The sequence below is a fragment of the Anas platyrhynchos genome, chromosome 4 (genome assembly GCF_047663525.1).
Source record: "Anas platyrhynchos isolate ZD024472 breed Pekin duck chromosome 4, IASCAAS_PekinDuck_T2T, whole genome shotgun sequence".
Taxonomy (NCBI): Eukaryota; Metazoa; Chordata; class Aves; order Anseriformes; family Anatidae; genus Anas; species Anas platyrhynchos.
Genome location: NC_092590.1, coordinates 8221498 through 8236437, shown reverse-complemented (window position 1 = coordinate 8236437; position 14940 = coordinate 8221498). Strand labels below are relative to the sequence as shown.

Below are 14940 nucleotides of genomic sequence, written 5' to 3'. Positions count from 1 at the left end.
GAGAAGGGGGCGGCGGGGGTGGAGACCGGCAAGATTTATGTCAAGGGGATAAACTCAGGAAACCTCAGCTCAGCTCCGACGCCAGATTTCACTGGAGACGAGGCAGAGCTGGCGGCTGCCGGGGGGGTTTTGGGGGGGGGGGGCGGCCGCCTGCTCTCGGTGCACTTCGGGCATCTCTTGGGGCGGCGGGGTGGCTTTGGGGTTTGGATTTTTTATATTATTATTATATTTTTTTTTTCTTCCCGTTTTGGGCGTTTTAGCTCGATTTGGTTATTTTCGCCGGTTTAGTGATATTGTTTTTTTTTTTTTTTAATTATTATTATTATTTTTAATTATTTTTTTAAATTATTTTTTTTATTTCAGCCCCGACCCGAGGGGTCGAGGATGGAAATTGGGGAGGTCGGGGAACCGACGGGGACGAGACCCCCGATGCCAACCCCGGAGCGGGCTCGGGGGAAGAGTTAGGGTTAGGGGAGGGGGGGCGCACGGGCTCCCCAAATCCCAAATCCCCCCCCATGGTGCCCCAAGGCCAGCCAGGAGAGGAGAGGGGGGGGGACCCCTTTTGCGTGCGAAGCCGCCGGCGCCCGGTATATAGGGGAGGGCGGGAGCGGGGCGGGGCGGCGGAGCCTTTGATGTCCCGCCGGCGGCCCCTTTCATCCCCCCCCCCGAGCCCCCCCCGGGCCCTTTGTGCGACTAAATTTGGCAGGAGCATGGAGGCGCGCCAGGGCGCCCACGTGTGCGCCGAGCTCCCAGCTGAGCCGGCCGAGGGTTTTCTTCCGGGTAAGGAGACAGCAAGGGGAGATCAAAGAGTTTGGGGAGCTGGAGCCGAAACGTGCGTGGAAACGAAGGGGGAGGGTGGGAGGGGGGGGGGGGGGGTTGGGGAAGGAAAGCAAAAAAAAAAAAAAAAAAAAGTAATAATAATAATTAAAGGAATGATAATAAAAAAAAAAAAGAAAACGCAGCCCGGAGACGCGTGGGGGGAGAAAAGGGGAGGGAAGGGGGGAGCGCTGCGCACATGGTGGGGGGGGGGGGAGCGCAGGGATTAAAAAAAAAAAAAAAAAAAAAAGCAAAACAAAACGTTTATTTCTGCAAATGTACGTTTGGAGTTCTTCTCTAAAAAAAAAAAAAAAATAAGCCTTTTGTTTCAAAGCGGAGCCGAGCGGCTCCGCCTGCAGCTGCCGCCCGACGGCGCGTCCCTGCGGCCGGGGCTGAGCCCCCCCATCGGGGGGCTGCGCCCCCTCCGTGCCCTCCCCGGCGGGGCGAGGAGAGGCAGGAAGCCCCCCCCCTGTTCCTCAGGGCGCTGGGGGGCTTTGGAGGGAGGTTTTCCAGGGAAACACCACCCCCCCTGCATGCCCCCCCCCCCCTCCCTCCGGGCCCCAACGCTGGCAGCTTCACCTTTGGGGTGCGGGTTTTGGGGAGGTGAAGCAGAGGGATGCTGCCCAGCGGGGGGGACGGTGCTGTGCTTTCCCCAGATCCGTGTTTTGGGGAGAGGAAGAGACAGCAGGGGATTAATCCGTGCCGAAACTGGGTGATCCCGACTCTTTGAGGGATGCGGATGCGGCTTCAGGACTGTAACAAAGGGCATCCCATCCCGTCCCATCCCATCCCATCCCATCCCATCCCATCCCATCCCATCCCATCCCATCCCATCCCATCCCATCCCGGCTGCGTGCCTGGCAGCTGCAGCAAGGAATCACCGCGCTGCTCACCGAAAGCTACTTTGAAAGAGATCGCGTGTAATAGGTATTAGGATATTAGGAGTGTGTATGTGATTTATTATTTTTTTTTGCTTTTTAATTTACACATCCAGCTTTCCGGTTCTGGGATGCCATTAATGTTCTTAGCCCGGAATTACCTCGTTTAAAGAGCCGGGTTTTCTTCGCCCGCGCGGCAACACGGGCTTTATGAGATTTGAATGGGCAAATCCCAGCGGCGTGCTTTTTGCTGTAAGAACTTTTGTTTAGACGAAGGCGCTGGTGGCTCAGCTCTCCTGAATGCCTCAGGTTATCTTATTCTGAGATTAAACGGCTGGCGGTTCAGGGGCTGCTTTCTTCCGCGCGGCGCAGCGCGGAAGAAAGAGAGAGAGAGAGAGGGGGAAGCGGCACGGCTTCATCCCAGGAATGGTGACACGAAGCAGCGTGCGAAGTCACCCCTCGCATCGCGCCCTGCCACTGCAGGGCTGTTTCCGATGACTCATCAGATGGGATAATCCGCAGCGTGCGGATGAAAGGGAAGGCAGGGCTGGGAGGCACGGCGCCGAGCGCCCGACGCGCTGCGTGTGCCGGGTGGTGGAGGGACGGTGAGAGCCGGGACGAGCACAGCAGCTCGCTGCCCCCCAGCTGGGATGTTGAGGCCGGGGTTTTTAAAAGGACCCAAAGGGAGCGTGGTCCCGCATCCCCAAGGGTGCCTTCGGAAACCCAAACTTTAGGAGTTGTGTTGGATGCGGCACTTAGGAGAGATGCCAGCCGAAGGAAAGACTTTCAATGGCAGAAAGGCACTTTTGCCCATTTACATCAACATCTCCTCCTTGCTCAGAGGCAGAAATTCTGATCCCAAATAAATAAAAGCTATTTGTGGCCCAGACGTGGCAATTTTCCCCGTCCTGGAGAGGCAGGGTGCCATGGCCAGGGGGTGATATCCAGAGGCCCCTCCAGCGAGGTCGGCACCTCCAGCTCCTGGGGCCCTGACCAGGAACCTTGGTGAACACCTCACTCTGTGGCTTCTTGCTTGCAGCAGGGAAAAGCCACGGAAGGGCTTTTGCTGGTGGTTTTGTGCACACATCCTTGGGAGCCCGAGGCTGAAAAGGTTTCTTCCTACCGGTGCTCGCTGGCACGGCGCATAATTAGTATTTATGGTCCCAGAAGGACGTGAGGCGCTTTGTGGAGAAGTTATCCTTCTGCAAAAGCCCTCGGCCTGGCTGTAGCTAGGCCTACTTTGGAGCTCAACATAACCCGATTTATGTATCCCACCAAACACAGAATTAAGACACAGAGCTGACCGCACCAGCAGGTTTTGTTTTTATTATTTTTTTTAATTTTTTTTTTCCTGGTGTCGGAAGCACTGCCCTGTGCTCCCCAGGCACTCGGAGGGAGCACCTTGTGGACCCTGCCTGACTTTTAGGCCACAGGATTCCTGCGTGCCCGGCTGCCCGTGGCCAGCAGAAGCCTGGTGGCTCCAGAGAAGGTCCCCGGGGATCGGTGGGAGGGCGGCGGATCCACGGGCAGCTCTCCAGCGGCAGCTGCGCACCGGCGGCGCGGGCGTGTGGGAGGCTGCTCCCGGGCTGGTGAGACAGTTCAGCAATGCGGTGAATGTGCTCCCCGCGTGCGTGACTCCTCTTTGATTTTTTTTTCTTTTTTTTTTTTTGCTTTTTCCAACGCCCTGACCTCTGCCTGACCGTGTCCTCCGCGCACACGCAGCTGGATGGGGAAGGAGAGGAGCAGGGAAATGCTGCCCCGTGGGAAGCGTGGGGAGCTGGCAGGGAGGCGGCGAGTTTCCCTGCGTGCTGGGGAGGCTGCTTGGAGCTGGGATTTGGTGTTGAGAGCCGGCTCTCGCCGCCCGGAGAGGCAGCAGAGGTCGGTTTGCCTGGCTGAGGTGCTGAACGGCGGCGGGTGAAGGGCAGCCGGCCCTGCAGGGTTTGCTAGGCCAGTGACAGAGAAACGCAGCGAGGAGTTTGCAGGAGCCTGTGGTGCAGTCAGAGAGGAGTTTTCAGGAGCCTGTGGTGCTGTCAAGAGCCTTCTTATCTCAGTGCCATAGCCCCACGGTTCAGGCTCTGGTAGCAGTCCGTGGATGTGCACCTCCATGGGGACGGGGGCGCAGAGGGCCACGTCCAGCTCCTGCAGGCTGCTGCCTCCGTGGGCAGTTTCAGTCGAATATTTCGGAAACTCCACCAAAGGCTCGAGGGAATGAAGGGCTGGACGTGGGCAAAAGCCACGTGCAGTTTCTCTTGAGCCCAGCCAGAGCTGCTTGGGATAAGCCCTGTGTGAGGGGTGAGGCCTGGCTGCTCGTATCCCAGCAGAAGGCCCTGCTTTCCCTCATGCCTTTGCTTTTCCTCCTCTCCTCCACGCTCCCGGCCGAAAGCAAGAGCAGCAGGAGCAGTCTTTCCTCCCCAGCCAGCAAGGGTTTTCAACAAAATAAGACGCTCCAGCTAACAATGCTCTCCTTGGCTGAGAGACCCTAATAACTTCTCCTAATTTCACTACCTTTTCACGCGACGTGTAATTAAATTATGAAGCGCCTTGCCATAGGATGTTATGGAGGCCTGAATTAGAAATGGATTCTGAAAAGGATTAGGCAAATTCATTTTGGCTACGAAACGCGACCGTTTGGATACAACCTCCAGCTTAAAAAGTCCCTAAACCTCCAACCGCAGGAAGCCCGTCCCGGCACAGGGAACGTAACGCAGCGGAGGAAAGCGGCCTGGAAAAACCAAAAGAGCGGAAACCGACCCAAACACTTGCTGTGACGTGAAAGTCAGATGTCTGCAATCTGATCCAACTTAAAATGAGCTTTAATATATTAATCAGGAGGAGAGGATCACCTTTTTTTTTTTTTTTTTTTTTTTTCCTTCCGAATTTGAATTTACAGCATGCCGTCAGTCGCTAGCCTCAAGCTATAACCAAGATTAATACCAGCTGATGTGTGCATGCCACTACCACGTTGATAATGAAATAAAACTTTCCCTGGTTTATTTGCTTCTCCCTCGAGGAATGCAGTCTTTCAGACCTCTCTCTCAGCCGAGACTACTTTTAATAACATTTATTTATGTTTGCCGGCCATGAAGCATCTAAATAGTGTTTCATAAAAAAAATGATCTTTATATAAGAAAGATCAGAAGGTGTTGCACGGTATTTATATTTCTCTAAAGAGGGTAACACTGGCATGCAGACAAGTTGTGGCTCACTATTATATGTTAACAAAAGATTATCCGTGAAACGTTGACCACAAAAAAACAATATTCAATAACCATAAAAATTAGCTTTTAGTGGCATTTAATTTAATTTTCGGTGCAGTATTCTGACTTGCAGTAAACCTTTCTGTTTTCCCTCGAACTCAGGCAAACACCTTGTTGTGCTGAGCTGGCTTCTTTTTGTCTAACAAACCCGGCATTTGGCCCCGATACGGGCATAGCATTCACCAGATTATTTTGCATTAGAGCAGCGTTATCTTTAGCGAGAGCAATTAAAACACAGGGGCTGCAGGCCAAAGTGCTAGAGCTGTGTAAGGATAGCAGAAGTCGTAGATTAAGCTATATATTAATTACTGGGTTCCCTACCGGGAGCTGTGAACGGTTAATTCTTTAATTTTATGTCCCGTTTTTAAGGTAGTTCGTGGTCCTCTAAAACCTGACACGTCAGGAGGTTTTGTGCATGGATGTTGAAACGGTGCTTTGGGAGCTGTTATGGATGCATTGGGAAATATCCTCTGGCAGACCAGAGAGGTGGATCCACAGAAAAGGTGTAAAGAAAGGTGTCTTTCCCTCCATGCCTGGTGTAGTGGGGCCACGGCCCTTCTGCCTGCGAAGCCATGTGCAACAGCAGGATGGGCTGAAACTTGCCCCCAGGTCCCTTACTGTCCCATAGTCTTATTTTTATGGGACTTGGACATGACACCAGCAAAGAAGACAACGATATTGACCAAGACCTGCAAGTGTTTAATGCCAATTGTTCCACAGCAAAGCAGGGAAAACACTGCCAAAGGAGGCCGGTTGCTAATTGCTCATCTCAAGGCCTCCAACACAAGGGACAATGAAAGGATTTTCAGGCACATACTTCCAGCAGCCTTGGCAGCAGTTGCTTAAAATTAATCCTTGCTTGTGGTTTCGGAGACTTGGGTCTTGGAACTGGCCCACGGTGCCCTCTGTGTTTGCACAGCGAGGAGCACAGTGGGACGCCGATCCCGGTGTGTTGCGTGGTGGGGCTATACAATTACCCATCCTTACTTAACTTAGGAGGGTTTCTGTGCGTGGTCCATCACTGGTTTAGTAACGGTGAGTGAATCTGGCCATTCAGACACGTTGATATAACGGGAAGGTTTAACTGGCAGGAATTTTGCAGGAATACTCATCTATTTCACTTACACACACACGAAAACTATAAGGACAGCTCTCTAAGTCTGTAGGGCTCCTTGACGTAAGTGCCTTCTGAAGCCCCGAAGCCCTTCATCCTTCAAACAGCGTAAGATCTGGCTCCAGCACCTCCACCAGCCGTGCTGGTAGCACCAGCAGGAAAGCTGCAAGTCATTGGGAGATCAAAATAAGGCAACTGGCAGTGAGGCGTTATGTAGAGGCATGTGAAACCCTCCGTGCACCGTGGTATTGACCAGCCTCACTTTTGGGGTGGTGGTAGGCATCTCCCCGATGCACGGGAAGCTCTGCCCCGTTTCTATACTGCTAGCAAGTTTGGAAACCTTTTGATAGGGGAGCTGGCCAAATGTGCCCTCTCATCATGCTCACGTGCTTTCTTGTGTGTTGTAACCTAAAAATATTGTTTCAGCCAGATTTTGGAGCAAGATTTATTTTTAGTTTCTCTTAAGGCAATTTGGAGCCAGAAATGAACAAAAAAAAAAGACTCCAAACCCCAAATGAAATGGCACCACTGAACAAAGGGGCTCTTGTTTGTAAACTCCCATTTTAAGGGCTTGTTGCACATTCTACTGGAACAGTTTTTCATCTTTCACTTACGCAGTCCAATTTTTTAAACACAAACCTATTCAAGAGTCAAGTACTTTCTGCTGCCTTTTTTTTGAGCGTCTTTTCAGTGCCATGTCTCGGTTTCCCAGAAGGCTGAACATGCTTCTCTCGCATGTATTGATCCTCTTAGATAATGTCTCCAAAGAGAAAAATAAAACAGTGTTTCGGTTCGCAGGGGAGCAAAGTTAAAGAGGCTGAGCCAAATCTGTCCTGTAATCTGTCAGCTGCAGAGCCTTCATCGCTTAATGATCCTCACCTCATGTTTCTGCCACTTGCAGCACAAGAACAGGACTCTGATTCAGAAAAAAAAACCCCAACAACCCAGAAACAACAACAAAAAAGTCCCTCTCCCCCCTCAGTCTCCCTTTGAATCTAGTCATGGTCTAGCCAGGAGAAATTTTTGCTCTGCCCTTCTACCTTAATATTTCTGTCTCCATCGCTTGGCCGTTCTCTGCCGCCAAAGCTAAGTGTTTGCTGAATTAAATAAACCATGCAGCGTTGACAGAGCTTGTGAATGCTGCCATTGTCACGAGAATCCTTTCGCCGATCCGACCCCAAATCCTATTGCCAACTTTGTTCTTACTGGTGCGGTAGCAAGCAAACATGAATCGATTGTGCTTGCGAGGGTAAGGAGGCATTCTCCAAAAAGTACAGGCTGCTTACAGGCTGGTTTTGTCACCGAGCAGCAAAGCTTCAGGTACGTTACATTTGGTCTGGTTTGGAAGCAGTCCTGTCTGTCTGGGAAGGTTTTGAAGTTGGTAAATGCTCAGTGAATTAGCAACACATTAGAGAAAAGCTTTTCATCCTACAGCTAAAAAAAAAAAAAACACACCACCACCACCACCAAAAAAAAAGCTAGTTGGTTTCAGTTGCAAGTTAGTTAAAAATCTTGCGTTTAATGGATTCCCAGTGTTTGCATAATGCAACAGGGGATGGTGCAAGGAAATTGATTGTTCTTATCTGTGCCATCTGGAGGAACTGTAGGGCTGATCCAGTGGAAAGTCACGAAATGAAAAATGACAGCTATTTCTGACACGATGCTTTGTAAGGACCTTAAGAGGAGAGGTCTGAACCCTCATCACAAAACCGTAATAAATGTCCCCTGTAATTTTTCGTGCCTTAAATGCCCACGCCTTGTTATGTAGTCCAGAACCAGATGACCTTTGTGCCCTGCTGAGTTCACGTAACACCATCGGGGCTACAGGTCTTGTATGAGGTCTACAAAGAGATGCGCCCACCTTAGACTCCAGTTGCCGTTTGTAAAACTACCCAAGAACATCCTGTCTCACACATCAGGCTGTTATTTCCTCTAACACCTTGTCTTTCTTTTTGAGCCTGCTGAACAGTGGCAGCAGCAGCAGAGACCTTCTGAGGGGCTGTGACTTGGAGCTGATGGCTCGGACCCACGAGTGTCGCTGGCTTCAGGTTTTTGGTTTCTCGGTGAAGGTAATCGTGTGTGACAGTACAACCCTTTCTGGCAATGCTTTCCTTCCTGCTTTGCTCTCCTTTCTGACAGCGCAGTGCCCCCAAACTGAACAGGGTTGCTCAGGGTGACTCACGTCGTCTCCAGACCTGGTGTTGCACTCAAGAGTGTCTCACACGAGAACCACGCTCTTACCCAGTGGTTTAGGTGAGTCACACACGGCCCAGCTCATGGCAGGAGGTGAAAAGCTCCTTTCCTTGTCTTCTTGAGGTGACACAACGCCAGGGCAGACTCACTGCTTGGTTCCCCGTGGTCTCTTGCAAGCTCTCAGCCTGCTGCACTCACCTCTGGGGCAAGGTGCCCTGGCTTTATCGATGCTTTGGTGTCCATGGAGGGTGTACGGTGCCTGGTTTCTCCAAAAACGGGCCCTTTCTGTGAGCTTTCTTGGAAATCAGGGAAACTATGTTCTTCCTCCTTAAGGTACAAGGAGAAAGGTGTCTTGCTTTGTGCTTTCAGAGTCACAAGCAGGAGCTCCAGGCAATCCAGGCTTGCTCGATTGCGGGCTCCCAGCCTCGCCATGGCAGTGGCCGGCAGAGGCCAGGCTGCTGCCTGCCTCTTGCTACACCAAGAGAAGCTGGTGCAAGCCAACAGGATAATTCATGTCCACCGGAATTCGGGCTGTAGCTCAGAAGTGACGCTTCAAAAGCCCCAGAATAATTATTTCACCTGGAGTTGGAATTTTTTCTCCAGGCTCGACTTACAGTTTATAAATATGTGAGATAGGAGATTGGTAATTCAGTTTATAGTTTGTATGAACCCTGAAGCTTATGTCAATGCTGTTATCTATTATAGAAATGCAAACATGCTCTTTGATGTGTTATTCTCAGTGACTTGGGAGGATAAAGACGGAATACTCTATGGGCATTTGTAAAAGAAATTCAGAAATTGCAAGTCTACTAGGACCTAATAACATATTTTCATTATTTTTTTTTCCTCTTTTGCAATATGCTTGATTACAATAACTTAAAAACAAGGAAAATATTGCGTCTGTCTAGGCTCCTGCTGTAGGATAGCTCAAACCTGTTTCCCTGCCATACTGAACCCCCTTTTTTGAGCATGCCAAAGGCTTCTCGTATGGTAATGGCAAGGAAATTTGGTGCCACATAGCTATGTTTTGGTCTGTTGGGCAGATTTTCTTGCTATAGGAGCACCTCCTGCTGGCTCAGCACAGCACTGCTCTTGGACTTGTTTCTCAGATTTGGGAATAACAAGGAAGCCAAGGGAGGTTTCTTGAGAGAAAGAGAAATAATCTGAGTGGGACCAGCTCTGGTGCTGCGCGTTGTGCTAGAGATGGCTCTGGCGATGGACGCTCCCCAGTCTGCTACAGACACATATGTACACAACCCATAACGGCACATTGGTACTCCCCTAGCTCCGTTCAAGAGGGTCTTAAGAGTTTCCATTTGTGCTTTTCCACAGTGAACCGGCCCAACGCAGATGAAGACCACAGAATGGGTGGCAGCAAAATTGCAACATCAGGGGTGCGAAACAGCAAGAAGACATCGTGCTAGTCCCTGGTAGCTTCCACTAGTCAATGAAAAATCAATCCAAATGTTCTTTCTACCCAAAATGCCATTTTTATTAAAAATGTGAATGTTTAGCGGGTTTGTGAACTTTTCAGTGACTTTCATTTGAACATAAGAAAGCAAAATATGAATATGTCCTGTTTGACTCCTGCTACAACAAGGAGCTTCAGTGTTTCGTTTCCAAACAATTTTTTCTTGAAGGTTTGTTTTTATTTTTTTAGGAAGCAGTTAAAAAGTCATTTCAAAAAATAAAAGAAGAAAAAGTATAAATGATATTTTAAGCTTAATCTAAATAAGCTATCCTGACCAGAGTGCTTTTTTTTTTGTTTTTTTTTTTTTTTTTTTTCTTCTTGGAAGACTAAAACAATTGAAAATGCTTGCTGTCATTCAGCCACACAACAAAAATAACTTGGAAATATCAATGTTTCCCCTCAAATGAGAACACTGCCAGCGCTGGCATGTTCCCTTTGGTGATCAAAGCTCTTGGGATGGATGGAGATGACATAAAGAAAACCTGGTTTGTTAGTTTAAATGTAGTGGGTGGGGAGAATGAGCGAGCAGAGCGTCTCAGGGAGTAGGACTCAAACAGAAAAGGAGCAGTAAAGATCTGCTCATCGACGCCTGTTACAAGTAGTAAATATTAGCACTGTGGCAACACTTAAAGGCTCCTCTTATTTATTGCTATTCCAGTACAGTATGTAAGGAAGCCAACGAGATAGGCACCCGACAACAAACCTAATAAAACACAGTCCTTGCCCCCCTACAGCAGTTAAACTTTTCACTTAAAAAGGGACAACCCAGGGTTTATTACCAAAATATTTTCCTTCTTTATTGTCCCAGTTTAAAATTTTGACACGCCCTAATGAAAACACAGCGTGCCACCACAATGCCACGCTGTACTGTGCTGTCATTTCTTTTATGGCTGTGCTTCGGCGTATGTCCAGAGGCTCCTCTGTTGGCTCAGTGTCCCCTTTGTCTGGCTTGCTGCTCTTGGGGAGGGTGCCCCTGGGGTTATCGCTGCGCTAGCAAATGGTCCAGCTTCAGCCCAGGCAAATGCTCAGCCGGGACACCTCGCTCAGTCCTAGCTGCCTGCCCGTGTTGCACTCAATGTGCAGGAAGAAAAATCTAGAAACTGATTTGGAAGTGTTTTAGGAGGCGGTTTCAAACTTCTCTGAGGCTACTTTGGTAAATCTTGCTGCGTGTAAAGCCAGGCTCCTTTTATCTCATGGGGACGGAAGGGCTGGAGAAAATTATAACTAAGACATTTTTAAGATTTAGAAAAAAAAATGACCCAACCTCGCATAGTCAGGATATCAGAATATTACCTTTTAAGGCTGTGCTTTTCAAAAGAGCTTATGGGAGTGTGGCACCCGGACCGAGTCCTACCCCCACTGAAATGCATATTAATTTCCTGTCAACTTTCATGTGGGGGATCAAAACTCTCAGCTCTCACCGAATTTCCCCGGGAGTTTGGTGACTGTTGCAAAAATCCCAGCTCAAACCTCCTAGCTGTCACTCTCATTTCAGGGAGAATTGGGTGCCTATTGCGAAAATCCCAGGCTGAGCAGCCTGATAACTCCTGGCTTTCGGGGCACTGTGCATCTTACCAGAAAGCCGGCAGGAATTTCTGCTTTCCTGCATGGAGGGTTTGGATGTTTGGGCCTTGGCTATATCCCTCAAGCTGGACTCGGGATTACCCGTCGGAGGTTTGGGGTGAGTTTACTTTGTTTAGGTATCGAGGAGAATCTACATCTGGGTGAGAGAAAGCAACATCTGATCCGGCCACAGAGAGCCACTTCTATGAGATCGGTGCTGGATGGAAGTTGCCCCCAAATTTGCGACAACAAGCAGCTCTTGTGAGATGGACGAATGGGTGGAGGTGACCGGGTCAGTCACAAACCTACATTCCCACTCCCTTCCGTGCCAGTGTTACACGGTGCCTTCCTCTTTCCCAGACCAAAAGCAACGTGTGCGTCGTTTCGTCCTAAATTTGCTGCGAGCGGATCTGTGCGGTGGCTTTGCAAGTCGGTGCAGAGCACAAGCAACTGCAGCCAGTGGGATGCTGCAGGGGCAGAAGTAGTCACCGGTACAAATCTAATTACAAGATTAAGGCTACCGTGTGGGTGTGTGCTCGCACATGTGTCGGGGGGGTGCGCGCCCCGCCGCGTGGGCGCGTGCAGATGGACGGCAATAAGGAGAGCGACAGCAGTAATGAGTTACTCGCCGAATAAACAAATCTGCTTCAGAGCAACAGCTCCGGATCTGGGATCTCGAGCTGGTTTTTATTTAGAAGAAATAATATTTGTGTATCGAACAAATAAAACAGCCCCGCTTGCCACCGCTCTCGGAGCATTGGTAATTACATGGATTTCTGGTCAGCCCTGTCATAGTTACTCCACTAAGTTGATTAACCTATATAATGAGAACAGGACTGTGACCAACACTGACCCCACATCAAAGGATGGTAGTGCTGCTGTGTGCTGACCTGAATTTTAATTGTTCGCTAGGTTTTGTAATTAAACCACAGATGTGTTAAAGAAGAGATTAGGCATTTTAGCTGGCAGTGCATGCATTTTCCCAGATGTGTCAATTGTGTATACTATAAAACGTCAGATGCCCGCCTCAATACGCAAATATCTAACGACATGCTGCTTCACACATACCTAAAGCCTCTTCTTTTTTTTTGTAACTCGATGTCTTAAAATTTAATTTATATGCTGAAACTTTTCTCTATACATTGCTGTGTGCCACCAAGGCTCTCGCATAAAGGTATATAAATAAATCAACAATGAATAAATTGGGACTTCAAGTGCCTGTGAAGCTCCCATAGGCTTATACACTCGGTCCTCAGAGTCCAAAAACGCTGCCGCAGACAGATGTTTTTCCCTTCTTCAGGATCATCAGAGTGGTACATCTGTTGCTTCAGCCAGTGGCTATGCCAGACTCAAGAGAAAACACGCTGCTCCTTAAACGAAGACAACTATTAGAAATAAATTAGAACATCCAGAAAGCTTTCCGTGCCTCCCTTTGGCTGCAGCACGCTCCTCTGGAAGCCCTCGTCACATGAAAGAGCGGAACTGCGCTGCCCCGTTCCTCGCATCCCCTCCCTCTGCCTTTTTGCTGGAGAGGAGCACATGTGTCGAGCACTTCTGAGCCTTCCAGCACATGCTGCCATCCACCTCACGCTCCCGTCCCCTTTGCAAGGAGGAGTGCAGCGTCTTTGCTGGCACAGCTCCCCAGCCTGCCGCGACCAGGCAGATGAGACGGAGCGAGAACCAAGCGGGTTGATCCAGAGTTGGGTGGGTTGCGCTGGAAGGGAACAAAGTGGGACAGGGAGCTGTGCTTCATTCATAACGTTTTGTCTGAGGCATATGGGAAGAATTAGGAGCTGCGTTTTCATCTCGACGAGCTGGGGCTTGGGAGTGTGGACGGAGATTTATGCAAGAGTGTAAATTTGGTCTGAAACTATTTTGCTTTACTTTGCTCGTACTTCTTCCTGTGATTTAGTCTTCCTGTGATCCACCAGCAATGGGTGTCATGAGGACTCACAAAAAGTTATTGACTCTGTGGGTTTCGTTTTGAACAGAGAAATGACTGCAGAGCGAGCAAAACCCAGATTTCTTTCATATGAGAAGACTATTGTGTATGCAGAATAATGAGGGAAAGGTGACAAAATGTGGCAGGTTTAGTGCAGAGCAATCTCTGAGGTACCGACTGCTTCACACCTTAGGTAGCCAGCGTTCTTTGAACATGGACAATTTGCAGTTGTCTACTGATAACTGGGAAAAAAATAAAATACTTTTGTATGTGGCTGTGTAACACAGGGATGTTGAGATAGTCCCAGTATTTATTTAGTTTTGAAAACTGCAGGCTACAGGGGTATCTGTTTGGCACTTGAACAGCATCCTGTCCACATTGAGCTTAATGTTACGTTCACAACTTACTACCCAGAGACAGTCTGTGCTCTGTGTTTCTTTCCCATGGGCTGCCCAGGAATCCCAAAAGCATATCTGGGAAGATTTTCCTTTTAATGGGGGAATTGTTTGTTCAGCCAAGTAGTTGAGTTCACCAGCTGGGTGCATTTTGTTTCTTTGCCGTGTGCTCCAGTTCTGCTTGACTCTTGGAGCCCAAGAGGCAAACTCAACATCACCTGGGCATGAACTTCTCTGCCTCTGCCCCACCTCAGGACACTGCCATCTATTTTGGTTGGTCCTGCCATGAGGGTAATTGCCATGTACTAGAGTTTGAAGAGCATTGCTATATATAGTAATAAAATTGGCATGCTGGCTTTTTTCTACCATTTTGCAGTAGTTGCTCACTCATTTAAGCATGTGACCAGCCTTGAAAAAACAGTGAGTACTCCTAAATGCTGGCTGTTGGGCACTATTAAGAATGATGCCTTTATTACCAGGCTGCAATACACACAGGAACTTAGTTTTCTTTATCCAGAAGCACCCTCACCTTTAGAGACTCACCTTTACAGAAAAGAGTGCATCTGCAGTAGATGCCGCATCTACCCTTCTTGAATGCATTTGCAAGGATAGAGCGTTAAGTAATATAGCTGCTAGCTAAAGAAAATAATATAGCCCCACCAGAAATATTGATATGCGTATGCTTTACAAGTGTTGTACACACCTGCAAAAGCTGCTTTTAGATGGTAAATATGACTTCAAATTTTCCTCCTGTGTCTTAAGCTTGTGATGACAGAAGCCCATGCAGTGCATAGTGATGCCTCCAAACTCAAGTATGTAACTATGCTAACAAAACAAAAATACCTGTTTTCTAGAAATCTCAAGCTCCGTGAAATAGATTTAAGGCTCTTAAATTGAGACAGCAGTATTCAAATAAAGTTAAATGGGGTATCCCAAGGTTGAAATCCTCATGTAAGAATTAATAGGGAAGAAAAGTCATAAACAAATTACTAAAATATAATTTAAAGGTAAATATGTTAATTTAAAATAACTTTCCATACTCATTTGAAAGATGTAATTTTGAGAGAGAATAACCAGTTTAAAATTAATATAATTTATTAACAATTAAAAATTATAACACAAGCAGAGGGAGGTTGGAGGTGAAATATTGAGTTTCCTTTGATAGGTAGAGTAATTATGAAGTATGCTTTTGAAGTTCAAGAAGAGAGCCTTAGGACACAACATTTTTTAAAGTAAAAATTGGCTTGCACTCTGTTCAAGTGATTTATTTTGCACTAAGAAATGGGTGTGAGACATGATGTGATTTAAAAT

The 14940-nt window shown here is 48.2% G+C and overlaps 1 long non-coding RNA gene across 1 annotated transcript; it reads left to right on the top strand.

Annotated features, from left to right (window-relative positions):
- Positions 1 to 654: 654 nt before the first annotated feature.
- On the top strand, positions 655 to 9771 carry LOC113843603 (uncharacterized). Its single transcript, XR_005265686.2, has 3 exons — positions 655 to 780; positions 8023 to 8134; positions 9591 to 9771. It is a non-coding gene; the product is annotated as an uncharacterized lncRNA (long non-coding RNA).
- The last annotated feature ends 5169 nt before the right edge of the window (positions 9772 to 14940 follow it).